Source organism: Pomacea canaliculata, linkage group LG6, assembly GCF_003073045.1.
Source record: "Pomacea canaliculata isolate SZHN2017 linkage group LG6, ASM307304v1, whole genome shotgun sequence".
Lineage (NCBI taxonomy): Eukaryota > Metazoa > Mollusca > Gastropoda > Architaenioglossa > Ampullariidae > Pomacea > Pomacea canaliculata.
Genome location: NC_037595.1, coordinates 22,393,847 through 22,409,785, shown reverse-complemented (window position 1 = coordinate 22,409,785; position 15,939 = coordinate 22,393,847). Strand labels below are relative to the sequence as shown.

The window sequence follows — 15,939 nt, the reverse complement described above, 5'->3', positions numbered from 1 at the left end:
CTCCTGGCATCCTGCCCTTATCACAGAATAAAGCAACTTTTTCAATGACATTCTCCTGAAAGCTGCCATATTTCTTTTTGTTGTTTTTCCTCTCAGGGGAACACTAATACCGAGGACAGAAAAAGTTGAAGGCTGTCGTGTATCGTTCTCTCAAACTTTGTTTTCGTTATTTTATTCCTTGCATTATTGTCATACATACTCCTAATTCGAATTTCTTTATCAACACGCATAATTATATGGGATTTATTTTATTTTATTTAATTAATTTATTTTATTCAATATTATTAAATACTTTTTAATATGATTTTTCATTATTGCTTATTCATTTTAAAATGTGTTTATTTAGAGTGTATTTCACCTGAATTTCTTTCAATTTGAATCCAAAGCGGAGTTTCCTTATATTTTGGTTCCTATTACCACCCACCTTTACACGAATAATACACTCAGGAGCTACAGATGCACGCTCTACAGATTGAAAGACTTCATTTATGGAAATGAAAAGCCAAGAAAAAAAATTCAATATCAGCTAAGATTTTTTCACTCAAGAGATTAAAACTGACGTTTGCAAGCTCTCTGTCTAATATCATTCCACTCTTTTTTAAAGGAGGTACAATGAAAGGAAAAAATGTAAAAACTGATCCAATGGCGACTGTCGAGTCTGATAAATTATGGCGAGATTATTTTGATGCTAAGAAACCCCTAATAAACGTAAAAAGAATTTTTTTTTTACTTATTCATGAGATTTATTGCACACTAAAATATAAAATCCTTCAAGCAACACAAAATCTCTTTCTTTGCCATCATAACACTGATTACACAAAAGTTCATTATTGTTTATTTTATTTGAAAGTATAAAAGAATTTACACATGGAAAGGTACTTTAAAGTACCGTATTCACAAAATGCAAGATAAGACAATCGTATTGAAGATCGTATTACATTTTAAGGAAGGAGAAGTGAATGTGGTTGAAGCAGTTCCAATCCACCCAATGACAAGACCCGAGTTCGCGACCTTTATGCACTCAAGCGCCTGCCTATAAGGTCCACCGCAAGTCCAGTGTTAGCAAATCGGATGTCCCATTCACAGACATTACGAAGCTTAAACACATGCAAATGCACTGTCTGACGTTCATGTCAGCCTCACTTCCATCGGCGTCTGACGCGCTCAGTGTTCACAGTAAGCCTCGCTCCCGTCCACGTCTGGCGCTGAAGCGTCTGCCTTTCCCAGGCGACCGAGCCACGGCTCCATCCGTTGCCTGCCCATTATTATGATCTCTGGCTGCTATTAGTTACAGATCAGTTTACCCATAATATGACCCACCCATGATACTTTTAGAAAAAAAGCTTGCAACCTTTGTGACCCGTCAGGACATTCTGTCGAGAACCTTCCTTCAGGGTTCCATGGAGAGAAGTCGACGACGAGGTGGACAGAGCAAGAACTGGTTTGCAACCGTTAAGGACTAATCTCTTCGCTCCATGCAAGATTCATTCACTATTACCCAAGATAGTCCTTTGTTGAGTATCTTATCAACTTCTGGCATTTGTCTACCTGTTTACCCACCCACCCGACGTTCAGTATCGATGGAACAGTATGACCGTTGGTCAACTTGTAACAATGAAGGGACGAATGAATGTATGAACCTTTGGTGTGGCTATGCTTAGCCTTGAAATTTCCACCACTTATCGGTTATTTCCAGTACTTTATTTATAACACTATGTAAACGCAAACATGTGCTTACCATGTCAGAGAGAGAGAGAGGGGAGGAAAGAAAAAATACTAATAATATGGAAGCAATATGTCATTAGAAATATTTGCCAATCTCTATCCAAATATTTTCCCCTACTGTGATTGCATAACGTGGGTTAAAAATACCCTAAGCAGCAATAATGGTTTTTCTTTCCCCCGCTATTACCGACTACGATGTCGAGAAATTTATGCAAAGAATTCCCTTAACGAAATGGGTAGGTAGGCGGTAGCCAAACACATCCTCTGGCGCGGGTATGTACTCGGGTGCAGGGGGCCAGGAGGTGTATATGGGGTGTGGGAGGGGGGGTCAAGTCCTCATCTCGTCGTGATGGTGCTGACGAAAACAGATGCCGAGTGCAGGCCAGCGCGCATGGGAGTGCAGACCCTCTGCGGCGGAGGCTGGCCTAACCCCTGGCGAACGCTCGGCACCGTGCCCAGGGTCATGGGCATCACGCTTCTTGTCTTGCCGTCGGTGGTGCTGGCATGCATGGCTAAATACCGCTTTCTGCTAGCTTTTACGCCCGTGTCCGCTTCCCAAATCGAATGTCTGGCGAGGAGGACTTTGCTCACGAGGTTGAAGTTTGAAACACGTGGAATCGCTTGAAACTTGGCTTCAGGGGCCTTCACACGGCGGCGCGCTCGTCGCACGGGGGACAACTGAATGGAGACTGCGCTTGGCTGTGATAAGTCGTTGGTAAAAATGAACGGAAAGATTAAGCTTGGTACGATGATCTTTTGCTAATTTGTTAAGTAATAAGCAACCCCCCACAAAAAAAGCAAAAAAAAAAAAAAAACAAAAACACAAAAGCAATCTTTTGCGAAGACGCGCACGTGAGTTTATATTTGTATCACGTATCAACAACAAAGCTATTGTCTAGGTAACCTTGTAGTATTGTACCCAGGGTTAAGCACACAAAAGGGAGTCATCATATTCAGAAATGTTTGTAGCTATGGAAACAGCGCAATATTAACTTTCTTTGCTTGCGCACGTGCAGGATTTTGTTTTGTGTGTACACGTGACTTTTTGTGTGTGTCAATGGGGAAGTGTGTATTTATGTGCGTGTGAGAGCAGAAATATGACTTTGAGACATACCTTGTACTCTCTTTATTCATCTGATTTCTGGTCTGTCTGGCTGTGCTTCAAACCCTTCATGGACATCGTTTTACTTGCATCTCTTCCATTTTTGGAAGTGGGGTAGAAGGGAGAGAAAAGAGGAAATATACAGTGAAGGGGAGTGAGAGAGAAGTTAGCACATATTTTGCAAACTGCTGTAAAACTGTCTATAACCACCAGCAGCCACTGCCCCAGCACAGACCTGCAGTCCGGTGGTACAGACCCTGCAACGCACGGCACAGACGCCAGATAGTGCGCGGAGGTGCCAAAAGTTTGTGATTATCCCAGGGCCCCACAGACACAGCTGTCTGATACGGCCATCCAGCACATAAATCTCGTAAGCCCGTGTCGAGAAGACGCGAGAGACAGAATTTCATCGAACTCCCTCTCTCTCTCTCTGTGCTGGCAATTCAATTACAGACGCGGAAAGACAGAAAGAAATTGGGGGGTTGGCCGGATTCTTGTGGCGGCCTTTCACGGGGATTTTAGCAGCAGCTCCTTGAACCGGTCATGCAGGCGGGAAGAAAGCTCTGGAGTTGAAAGGCGAGAGAGACAGAAGGTGAGTGAGACAAAAGCGGGATCAGGAGCGGCTCAGTGTCGGACAGCAGGAGGGCCTGGCATCGCAGCGTGTGGTGCACGCACTCACGCGGACACGCACGCAAACACACATATAGATCCCTATTCAAGAAATGAAGATATGAGTATTTATATATGGTTAAAAGCTTCTGTGTTTACGGGTATGTGTCACTAGGTATGATGTGGGACAGAGTGAAGAGAGAAACAGAGGAAAGATGATAGCGGGGTTCAAATTTTCTGACATCCCCTTACAGCGTAGTTTTATTTTTTTAAAGGAAAAAAAATTCCAGTGGATTCATGAATGGTGGTTGTTTTTGTTCGTTTCCAAACTTCTCCAGCACAGTTTTCTGTGTTTGTCTGAGACCCTGTGTCGTCTCCGGCCAATAACTGACATTCTTTGTGTATCCTTTGATGACCTCCTCCACATCAACACCCTCGCCAACAAGTCCAGCTGTCAACTGCGACATGAACATATATCCGAGAGGCTAAACTTGCGAATCCCTCTCAACCTGATGATTGGATTCTTGCTGTGTACCACCACACATCTGTGTTTGCAAAGATGTGGAACAATTAAAGTTATTGTTTATTTGTATTGATGTTTTCTGGATTTGGACATTATTGTTTGTGTACTAAGTTTGTTTGTAGTTTGTTGTGGGTTTTATCCTTGGATAACGGTAAATTCACAATAAGAGTATCGGACATGTGATATCGCCCTGCATCAACCCCACACCAAAGATAATGGCTAGCTTCTGTTCTGTTTTTTGGTTGTATGCACAGTATTTTAGACCCTTGTTTGACAGTGACATGCACGTGATCCATAGACATCTTGAAAAAATAACAAACCTTGTGAAGGAGGTAGCATCGACCAAGGTTGGATAACTCGCATGCCTTCCCGTCTTCATCACCGTTCCCGTTGACAGCATCGCAACAGTGGCGGGCCCCAACCTTTCTAATTGTTGATCAATAATGCGACTGCGGACAAACTCGGAGGTCACTTCCTTTTGAATGACTTTTAATTTCTCTTGATTTCCTCGTCGTTTACGTCAGATCGATGTGGTCAGCCAGGAACCGCAATCCACAACCGACTTCGAAACGAGAGTTAAGGAGCGTTGAAGATGTAGAAAGATCCGAAATCTTCCGGAAATGTCCATAAACGGTGTCCATAAACATTCAGGAGTAGCTTTGGCGGTCCTTTGCTTTTCGGTGTTATTTATTCTACTTGGCTTCTTACCTTTGTTTATTGCAAATATTTAAAAACAATTAAAGCACTTTTTTTAGCGAAGAATTTTGTTTGCGACCCTATCCTCAAAAATCAAATGCTTTCATCGACACTGTAGGACAAAATGGGGTTGTAACAATCTTATTTAATCCTTATTATTTCCTTCTTGTATTCTAACTTTTGCTGACTTTTTTATCCTGACCTCCCTAGGTACCTGCTCAAGGTTAAAAATAAAAAAATAAAAAACCACTCACATCTTTGTTTTCTTTCTTCCAGCGAGCAAAGCATTTGTAGCTTCGGGATCATATCATTATTTTTTTGGTGAAAGAAGAAGAGCTGTTAACCTCAAAATACGCCAGCTTGTAGTCAGGAGGGGAACTTGACCAAGGCACATAAACTCCTCCATTCTCCTCCAGCTGACAGATGAATCCGCGGCGCTGTGTGCAAGTATTTGCAGGCGCAAGCACTTGCAACTCGTCTCGTCAAACGAGCCAAAGACTCCTTTTACACGTGTAAACACCAGAGATGCCGCGCGCAGCGTTGTTTGCGAGCCCATGTTTGGCCTTGTCATTTAGCGCGTGAAGAGAGGAGGAGGGGAGGAGAGGAGAGGGAGGATGTATAGGTGACAGCTCTAACAGTCGGTCGTATGACGTATCCGTTACCACCAACCTTCCTTATTCTGACGTCACAGTCTTCCACATGACTGGTCACGTGGGAGGGGAACTTGACGTCACATTAGTAGCATACTAAAGGTTTGAGATAATTTGTTAATGTTGCAATCAATCGACCCAATCAAAGGGCTCGAGAAAATTGTCGTAAATCGTAAATTGTCTCAGCATTATTATTGAAACATATTTTGTAAACATTACGCACAGTCAAAACAAACAAACAAACAAACAAACAAAAAACTAATCTGGATTTCTTTCAGTCTCATGACTTTCATTTGAGGGTCAGAATAAGCACAATAATCAGTAAACACTGTAGGATGCTGGATACCCACAAAATGTTATGGTTTCCAATAATTTTCGCGTTCTCTGTTCCAAAAGAGTAACCGGCTATAGGGCTAGCTTTCCAAACTTGTATTCTTGGCAAACCCTCCTGCTCTCCCGCTTCATAGTTTAGGTGTGGGTAAACCGTTCTGACATATGTGGCCCTATATTTGTCAAAACCCATCGCCGTGTGTAAATTTTGATGTAAGCAAATAGTTTAGACAGTACTGGGGGCTGAAGAGGGCATGTACTGAGGTTCTTGTAAAGAGTTTCTGGACATTTTACATAGGTGTCGCTATGCTCACCCATCTATAGTTGTTTGTTTAAACAGCAGTTGTGTTTCTGTAGTTTTCTTATGACAAAGTTCACCAGGGGCTGCAAGCTACAACTTCTCTGATTACTCTGAGAGATATTACTGTAAATGTCCTTTTTTGGATTCACAGCTTAGTAAAACTAAGTAAAACTTAGTAAAGTAAGAAAGGCATGAATACGAAAGAAAGTATGAAAAATGAACAAATAAAATAACGATAACGTAAGGAAATGAAAAACGTGAAAGCGAAAAAGCTAAAATAAACAAATAATAAAGGAAAGGAAAGAAATGAATTGTGGCACTAAACGAATGAACAAACCACAGAACAAGGGAGGGCAAATGACAAATGACAAATGAAAAAAATCGTTATTTACAAGGGTAACAGAATAAGCAAAAGCTATGCTTTTTTCCATCTAGTCCTCGGACTTTACAGAAATAAAAACATTACATTAATTTAAAACAAGCTCAGTAGGGAGCAGTGAACTCGTCCCCCACCACCTCAACTATCCCCAAATAGTCGCTTGCCGGTCCCTAAAAATTATCCTCCTTCTCCCCCAACCACCTCTGACAATCACAAAAGTGTCTCTCCACAATGTCTATAAAACAAATCCATAAAAAACCATTTTGTCCTCCCAGCCCTCCTGCACACCAAGACAATAAGGCGAAAATCTGTCTTCCTTGACAATCGTGGTTTGTGTTTGTAGGTCCAAACACGATCAAGTCATGGCAACGTCTGGCCATACACGCTTATGAATTTATGTTGATGGAATTTGTTGGTCGTGGCGCGGGAGGGCACAGCAATTCCTGCGCCGTTTGGAGCTCGAGATGTTATCCTGGGGGTAGCAGCCACCCCACCTGACACCGCGCCATTCGCCGCCTCACAGACTCCCCTTTACTTGATTAATTGTTTTAATTAACCATTCGGTCTGCCTCCGCTCGTTGGACTGTGAACAGCCAGGGGCTTTCCTGGATGAATAAGGGGACGTAAATAGCTGTAGTGATGAAGCTACAGAGAAGCGGAGAGGCGGAAAGGGGAGAGTAGCACTGGGGAGAGAACTGGAGAGAAAGAGGAAGTACGGTGGTTCGGTGGGTAGTGGGCCTTGGAAGTATCCAGAGTCTATTGTAATGGAAGCCTGGGATTATTGTGGGTAATACTACTGAGCTGCTGGGTTCTTTTTTTTTTTTGGTAGGGGGAAGACGACGACGACGACGACAACGACAACGACGACGACAACAACATCAACAACAACAACAGCAGCAACAACAGCAACAACAACAAACAAGACAACAACAAAAAACAACCAAAAACCCCACCAACAACAACAAAAAACAGCAACAACCAACAACAACAACAACCAACAACAACCACCACCAACAACAACCAACAACAACCAAAACAACAACAACCAACAACAAACAAACAAGAAACAAACAACAACAAGACAACAACAACAAAAAACAACAAAAAACAACAACAAACAACAAAAACAACAACCACCGACAACCACCACCACCAACACCAACAACAACAACCAACAACAACAACTAACAACAACAAACAACAAACAAAACAAAACAACAACAACAAACAACAACAACAAACAACAACCAACAAACAACAAACGTAGCTTTACGTGGCAGGACGCAGACACATTGACGAGTTCATGCAGTGGCTCACAGTTGCCGCAACCTGGGAGGGTCTGGTGTTCGAGTTTTGCGTGTCCTGCACTTTTGTTTCTGATCAGAAGAGGGATTCGAATTTCTCTACTTCGCCTAAATGATGGGCTGGGATTGGGCGGCGAAGAGAAAAAAGTTGCGATCGACAGACCACGAAGCTTGGTGCGATGTAGGTGGCAGTTAGTAGACTGGTCGAGTTTCACAGCACGCGTGCACGTGAGTCGGTGATCATTACATCACAAAACAATCCTGGTGGATACAGTATTTACATTGAAGGCAATGGATGGAGACGGACGTATATCTTTGGATTGTTGTCTGTTTGCCGAGGCCAACTCTTAGTCTCTTACCAAGAGGTTGTCAGGTCGTGGCGAAACTTTAGCAGCATAATATCCGGAATCGCGAAAACATTCTTAAAGCAAACAATAGACTTGCAATAAATTTGTTTCCTAAAAACTTTTCTTTCTTTTTCAGCAAAAGACTTCAACCTTTACTTTCCGAGACCGAAACTGAAAACGCAGCAGACCATATATATAAACACCAGACCTGAACAATACGCTAAACAAATCTCAAAGTGTTAATATTTGACGAAGCATTTTTACAAAAATACATTTTCCGTTTATTCTGAAAGCTTTGTAGTAAAAATGAAGTTAAAAATACTTCGTTATACGTTGATAACATTAAAATTAGACGGAAACCACTTGAGTTTCAACAATATCCACGGGCAACACTTTTTCTTTATATTAGCAAAAAATTCCCAGCAGAGCACAGAGTGGGTTTCATCAATTCAAAAAAAAAAAAAAAAAAAAAAAAAACAATAAAGAAAAAAATTACCCCGGTCCCTTTCCCCCATGTTCTGCTCGATTCGCCATGCAGCAAGATTATTTAATCACGTAAAGCTAGACCCTCGAAATCGAGTTGTGAGCGGAAATTAGCACCATGCCCTCTCGTGTGTGTTGACCTAGGAGCGGTTTGTGCACGAGAGTCGCCGCCCCTTTCTAGCACAGCTGCATCCGGGGACTTCAAGTCGTGAATTGGATTCGTCGCCTTACTGTCGCGGTTAGATCTTAAGTGCACGAGAGGTGCTGATATTAGAGAAAGGTCGACCCAAAACTGAGCACGTGACCTTCGCATGCCACGTGACCGGAGGGGCAAATGGCCGCCGGACGTGTCTCTGCTGGAAAAGTCGAGAGATACAAAGAAATGAATTTTCATTCGATTTTATTTGTCCGTCGTTCTGACGAGAAGTTGTTTAGTTCATCGATGTAATAAGGTTTGCTATGTTCATCGTGTTTATGTTTATTCGAGGAGCAAATATGCACTTTACTCTGTATATGAGTGTGGGATTTGCTTTGAAGGTACATGTCTGCGGAGCACTAACATGTTAGACAAAGAAGCATTTAATTAAATACATATTGATAAAATTTTTGTGTTATATACAGTCTAGAACAATCAATAAATCTTCCTCCATAAACTTAGCTTTTACAATCGATGTTGCTTACAATCACAAGGACGCAGCCATCTTAAGAAGTTCTGGCAGGACGAGGCATTTGTCTGTGGCCATGGATGCCAATGGACATGCAGGGAAGAATGGAGCGAGACTGAGATGTACGGGTGATTGGCAATGAGCTCGTGCAAAGCGAGCTAATACATTTTTAATTCTTCATTTGTTTGCTCGTTGTTCGCCTGGATGGATGTTTGTTTTCCTGTGTTTATTTTTGTTAGTCTGTCTTATCCGATGTATGCAGATATTTCCCAGGAATCTGGGACCACTCCTCCTCAACACAACATCTAAATTACTACAATCCGAGGGCGTGCAGTCGTTGTCTGCTACATCCTCCATCCATTCGTCATCGTGGGTGTGCAGGTCGTGCTGTGTCTGGGCCACAGACTCTATCTTTATCTCGTCCTTGTTTTCAACAACAAAACAAATGACAGTTTTCCCACCCTACCCCGCACCACCCTTCACCCTGAGCCCACCAGTCAGCTTAGGTTTACGGAAAACGAAACAAAGTCTCCTCGTACAGCAGAAGATTGATTTTAAGCTTGAGAGTCGATCCTCCTCCCACGCAGCCTGTCGCCTCGGGAAAAATAAAAATAGAAAAATAAGATATAGACGCCGTAACCATGCACCGTTGATTCGGTCTCTCTGCCCAGATACTCCTCCTTCCTTGCCAAGCTCCCTCCCTCGGTTCCTTCCCTCCCAGCCTCATCGCCGATACTACGTCCGACCGCTGCCAACGTCCGTCACAACGTTTGCTGCACGGCTTCACGTGGCGGTAGTAAGTCACGTGGTGTGCAGTACACGACTGCTGCATGGGTCGCGAGCTGGACAGGACGCCGCCAACAACTTCGTAGGAGGAAGAATTACAGAATGACAAACAACAACATGGCAGAAAATAAAGTGCCTAACACCAAGAGGTCAGACTAGCGACTAGCAATGCCAGAGCTCAGATGCCAAACAGCGAAGAAGCAGCGAGGCAGCGACAGTACAGTCACTTATCCGACTGCAGGGAGAGGCCCTGGATTTAGTCCTGGTCTCGGGAAGCTCTTTATTTTTGAAACCTGTTTGCATTGCTGGTAGTTGGGATTTTCTCCAGGTATTTTGTTTCCCCTCCCACTCTCTCCCTCTATAATGAGAAATCACCTTCAGGTGCAAGCACTTTCCCGCTAACTGAATCAGTCAAGCGAATGGTGTCAGACGATTCTCCATTTGTATCATGCACGTGCGATTCTGATCTACATTTTATAGTTAAGTATACTTATTTTTACGGAAATTTGTGAAAAGTAATCTAGTCTAATAATTAAAAAAAAATTCGACAGACGCTATTTTTCTTCCTCTGGCTCTCCCATTTTTTTGTTAAACTGTGTCTACGATCGAAGTTTTCAATTCTAGCCTCAAAACCCACATCTTCATGAAATATCTATTATAATCCAGTCAAGCTTTTGCTCGCATTCCTCATCTTCATCCCTGCACGTTATTTACGGTTGTCATGGTGACATCCGGTTGCTGCTGCTTGTGTTAATTTACTGTGTGGCTGACTGTGATGGCTAATTATCGGCTTTGTTTGTAGCCTCATTCTCATCAGCGTGCCGATCTCGTCTTCACAAGGAAAAATGAGCTGCAATAATTTAATTATTATCAGTAACTGTTAAAGTTAGATTGCGGTAGACAGGACAGGTAAGGTGTGCACCTGAAGTTGATGTGGTTGGAGCTTCATGGACCACACACCTTGAGTCCGAGGTTTTGAACACGCAGTCCTCACTCCTTTTCTTGCCACTGTTCATCCGACACAAGTGTTGGGTGGAAAGTGAGTCTGTCGATACACAGGGTATATAATTATCATCTGTAAGTTACTGATAAACTCCGTTTCCCGTGTGTGGGGCGAGAAGCAGGTTTTGCGAGGGACTGGATGTCGAGATAATGAATCTCTCCTTCCCCTCCTCTGTGTGTGAATGAGACAGACGCAGGTACATACAGTGTAGGTAACCTCTTTTGGTGTCCTAATAATTAACTAAAGAAAATATTCTAGCTAATACATTTCTCTAGACAGTTAGTGATCTTTGGATGCTTGTGATTTTTTTTTAATCAGAACCGAATACTTGCGTATCAGTATTGAGCGTCTTCCATTTCTTGCGTTGAAGGAAAAGGCAAAGAACATTCATTCATTATTTGCTTGTTATGCCAATCCCAAGTTCCATGACAGCACAGTGAAAGCTTGTTGAAAGGAACTGACAGAGGAATACAAATGAACGAGAAGGAAGATGAAAGCCTCATTATGAAGACCGCCAGATATTTCAACAAAACAAACTCTGGATTTAAAAACTAATTTTCCAGCAGATGTAGTAGTTGGGATAAACAATCTGCTTTGTTTCATTCACCCTCATCAAGTCGAGGATTATTTTAGGATAACGGAAGTCGGACAATAGTGTGTTAGTGGCGGAATTCCGACAGGCTATTCTAGTAAAGTAAAACTACAGGAAGTTGCCATGGTGATATAGGAAGATGCTCCGGTTGCTTAAAAAGGATCTGGATTTAGCGATACACGAAGACGCACCCTCTTGATGAGCAAGCCTCTTCAAAAGAAAAGACAAGGATGGCAGCTTTTGTAAGCAGAATAAACCTCAAGATGCTGACGGCGTCTGACGTCGTGTCCTCGCGAATTACGTTAATTCACGAGGTGAGAAGCGGCGCATGCGTATTGACTAAGAAATGAGTTGGCCGAGTCAGGAATCGTATAAAGCTCGTTTCGTGGCTTTTTTCTCGGTTTTTTTTGGGCAGCAACCATTTTCCTATTTTCTAGACATAATCTCCACCAACGCCTTGGACTGTAAATCTTTGCTGTAACAGACATACAGCTGTGGAGCTGAGTGGGCGTGAAGCCTGTGGGAGGATCGTGTGGGAGGAAGGTGTGACATATCTGACATTCTGTATGTTCCCAGTCTCCATCAACTGTGCCAGATCACTTTAAGGAAGATGCATTTCTTTGTCTCAGTATCTACAACAGTTCCTTCATGCGTTTTATTTTTGAAAGGATGTGTAATTACCCAATAACCTATCATTTTTGTCATTCATGTCGCTATCATCATCGTCATCATCATCGTGAATACCGCTATGTCTGCGTATCAGGATGTGTATCACCTGGTAGCGTGGTGCAGTGAAAAACCCAACAACTAAGGCCAAAGAGATAGTATAGATAGTATAGTCGACTTTAGCAGGAACAGACTTCATGTGAAGCCTCTTCTTGCTAGCGGTGAGGCCATTGACTATTTCGAGTTCCTGGGAACAGCCATCCTAGGATGACCTCAGATGGGACAACGATGTGGTCGCTATCGTCAAGCAGGATGTTTCATTTGTCACTGTCATTGTCATGGTCTCTACTTTCAAGAAGGCTTCCAATGACTTTACTTTCTGAGCCAGCGGAGAAGTGTCTGGCCCTAGGAAGGGCATTGTGGTTTAGTTTTACCAGGCGGTGATGGAGGGCGTATTGAGAGACTCCATCATCGCCTGGTACAGCTGTACCACTCACATATAGATAGTCGACTTGATCAGGTGTTGGGTGCGACTAGCAGAACGGCTGTGACCTATACCCTCTGTGGGTCTGTGACCTATACCCTCTGTAGGTCTGTGGCCTATACCCTCTGTAGGTAGCGTGTGAAAGAGAAAGAAGGAGATTGGTATTTGTCGAGTGAGTGGTGGGTATGTTAATAAATATTTCTCGTGCAATGTCACTCGGCAGATAAATGATTTTTTTTATTATCATAAATAAAAATAAATATAAAAGCGACCACTGCTGTGTGTGGGAGGAGGGACTAGAGAGGGAATCTACTCACAATCAGCGTACCACCACGCCCATACACTCCTACAGCAATGTGAGATTACCACTTCACCGACCCAGATAATTTGACCTGACCCTGTGACCCCGCCACCTGACGAAGTCCTTCATGTGTGACGCCTTAGCGCTTTGTGCCTTGGCTTTAGGAAGCCTAGGAATCGTCGAAAATTAGTTTGTTTCGCTGGTTTTCATGAAAAGAAAGTATGCTTGATAAAAAAAATTGCAGCCTTGCTTGTGATTATTTTTCATTTATTTCATTTTTTTATTTACGTCAAGTCCATGACTAGTCTGTCAGAATCCATTAATTTTGATAAGAATACGAGATATAACTTAAAAAATATAATATAAGATAAAAATAAAAATTTGAAAAGAAATTAGTACGGGTGGGGTTTGAACCCACGCGGACATATATCCATTGGATCTTAAGTCCAACGCCTTAACCACTCGGCCACCGTACTGACAGACACTCGATGTCTAAATCAAGACTTGAATAACAGCCGCCCCGTGGTGACAGCGCATTGCTGGTTTGAATGATCAGCAAACATTGACTAAGAATACTGTATTATAAAGGGGTATCGAGATCATTCCCCTCACATGATTCTAGACTTTGAAGGAACCGAAAGTCATGTCATGACGAGAAAAGTATATTAAAAGTTTTGTTTTAATTAGTTGAGAACTAGTCAGAGGGAGAGTGCAGGTCATCATTTCATAATATTGCTCAGTCTGAATGATGAAAGAGCCGACATATTTCTTTTTTTCATTCATGGAGGAGAGTCCACTCTCACAGTCTCTGCCACCTTTCTATTTTCACCATCCAAGGGAAGACACTCCTCATACATTTCCTAGCGTTTCTATTTCCAGTCTGTCGATTCACATCGATTGAGGCGATGTCGAGGACGACAACCACAAAGCACACACTCCCCACACCCTCCACACACACACAGCTTGACTCCTGGGCCAACACATCTCCCTTCTGGACCGTTTTCCCCAGCTTAATATCATTTGGGGCGCATTATAGGCGGGCAAACGAAGGGCGCTCTTAACCCTTTGCTGCATCATGGAGCGAATCCTGACCTATACGCCGACAAACATTCTGACTTCCCCCACCTCCTCCTTCCATCATTCCCCGTCTCACTGCCAACTGTCACTTATAACAACAAGGAAGTTCATACTTCTCATAAGCTTTATACTTTTTTTTCAATCTTTCAATCAAGTTACATGACAGTTGTCGCCCTCTTCTTTGTCTGGAACGAAGAACTATTCATCATCGGTTGGACCCGCCAAAGATGGCCATCCGCGAACCAGGGAAGTCAGAACAGCAAGGTCGAAGGTCGGGAATGAAGGGGAGTGATGGGGGCATATTTAAACCCGGAGGATTTGATCGCCTGCTCCACAGTTGTATGACTGGCGCAAGGTGGCCTCCCTTTGAGTATTGATTCTTGACAGAAATGATTCCTGGCGCACAAAAATCGAACCCATGGAGACAGGTTAAGTTTTTTTTTCTGGTGTGGTAAGGAAGGGAAGAACAGAGCAGTCTAAAAGGTTAAAAAATTAGTCCATCCTTTCAAGAGTAAAATGAAAGATTGACTAATCTTTTGAAAGTGTTGTAGAAGTAAATTTACATCTGACTGAAGTATGAGATGATGTGGGCGTGAACAGGCTTTGATGAGCCCTGACGACAGCAGGGTCAGTAGTTGCAAGGAAACTTGGATGTTTTTGTTTGTTAATCTTTTACACTTAAAAGTGGGATCGAGCTCGCGAGCATCCACACACATTCTCCTCTATTTCGCTTTAGAAAGTCTTAAACATAAAAAGAGAAAAATAGAAACCAGGAAATAGAGAACGGAACAAACCAACAAATGAAAAACTGAAAGAAAAAGGTGAGGACAAAGAGATAATTAACGAACGAAAGAAAGAATTAATGAACGAAATAAAGAATAAAAAATGCATGAAAGAGGAAAAGCCAGAGAGAGATGAAAAAGAGAAAAACGAGAAAGAAGCCGTGTACAAACACGATGTAGCTAGAAACCCAGGAGCTCACTGGGTGGCATACCGGGTGTCATTAGCTGGTCCTTGTTACTCGCCCGTGTTCCACAATCCCAGAAGCCCTAGAAGCGGAACAAGGAGAAAGGAAGATAAGGGCAGCCTTGATCTGTAAGGTGACTCCAGCAGTCAGCCCCTCTTTGTGGGGAATGGGGATGATCTCTCTCACCTGCCCAGCCGCCCGGTCGCCAGGTGAGATCGCACCTACTCAGGAAGAACTTCCTTGGAGAAGGCCAGGCGGCGCTGCGCATCACACACCCATGTGTTCCGGTTTAGCATGGAATAGCATCTTCGTCTTCTTTCCCTTCTCTCTCTCTCTTTTGCTCTTATTCTCTGGACTGTAAGTCTGTATCGTGCGCTCAAGATTGAAATCACCTCTGTGTTAAAGGACTAGTGTAGTGCAAACAAACAAACAAACAAACAAACAAACAAACAAACAAACAACAAAAAAAAACAAAAAACGCCTAAACGACACTAACAACAACAACAACAGCAACAACAAAAGTAAAGGCTTTTCCAATTATTCAGTTCAAAGACACTACTATCTTGGAACATCCCCTTATCGTCACAGGCCGCAGAAAGGAAACTTCAGCAACAAACACCATCCGCGACCATCCGCCGACCCAAAGAATACAGAATATTACACCTTGTGCCTCCATTTAAAAGAAACACAACAGGTAAAGCAACAGACGGATTTATTCAACACTCGGTTTATTTACCTTGTCGTCGTGCTAATTCTGTTGGACGTGGATACCTGGCGCATCTCGTGGTCGGTAACCACGGGCAACGCTTCTACCTTCAGAGCAAAAGCGTGCATGTGTATGTGTGTGTGTGTGCATGTGTGTGTATGTGTATGTATGTGTGTGTGTGTGTATGTGTGTGTGTATGCGTGTGCATGTGTGTGTGTGCGCCCACCTTTGCGTGGGAGGGAG

General features: G+C 42.9%; 1 protein-coding gene and 1 non-coding gene across 2 annotated transcripts in view; one reads left to right on the top strand and one right to left on the bottom strand.

Annotated features, from left to right (window-relative positions):
- The window catches only part of LOC112566447 (glutamate receptor ionotropic, kainate 2-like), a 153,306-nt gene that overhangs the window by 16,640 nt on the left and 120,727 nt on the right, over positions 1–15,939 (top strand).
- Trnal-uaa lies at positions 13,340–13,422 on the bottom strand. Its single transcript has one exon. It is a non-coding gene; the product is annotated as a tRNA-Leu (tRNA).